Here is a 206-nt window from a genome sequence, read left to right as displayed (position 1 = left end):
CAGCCTACAGTATTTCTCTGTTGCCGTCGGTATTGTGACGGGTGCCAAGTGTCCCAGCGTTTACCAGGAGACTTTACGAAATAAAAAAAGGAGACAGAAACTATTTCGCTCTTCCTATCGACCTTTATGCGTTTCTTCTAAGTGCTGTCGACTACTTACATGCCAGTCACTGACAATAAGCAGGCAAAGGGAAAAAAAAAGACACT

This window comes from Danio aesculapii, chromosome 17, assembly GCF_903798145.1.
Source record: "Danio aesculapii chromosome 17, fDanAes4.1, whole genome shotgun sequence".
In the NCBI taxonomy this organism is placed as follows: Eukaryota; Metazoa; Chordata; class Actinopteri; order Cypriniformes; family Danionidae; genus Danio; species Danio aesculapii.
The sequence above is the reverse complement of the archived record's forward strand: the minus strand, read 5'-3'. Positions refer to the sequence as shown.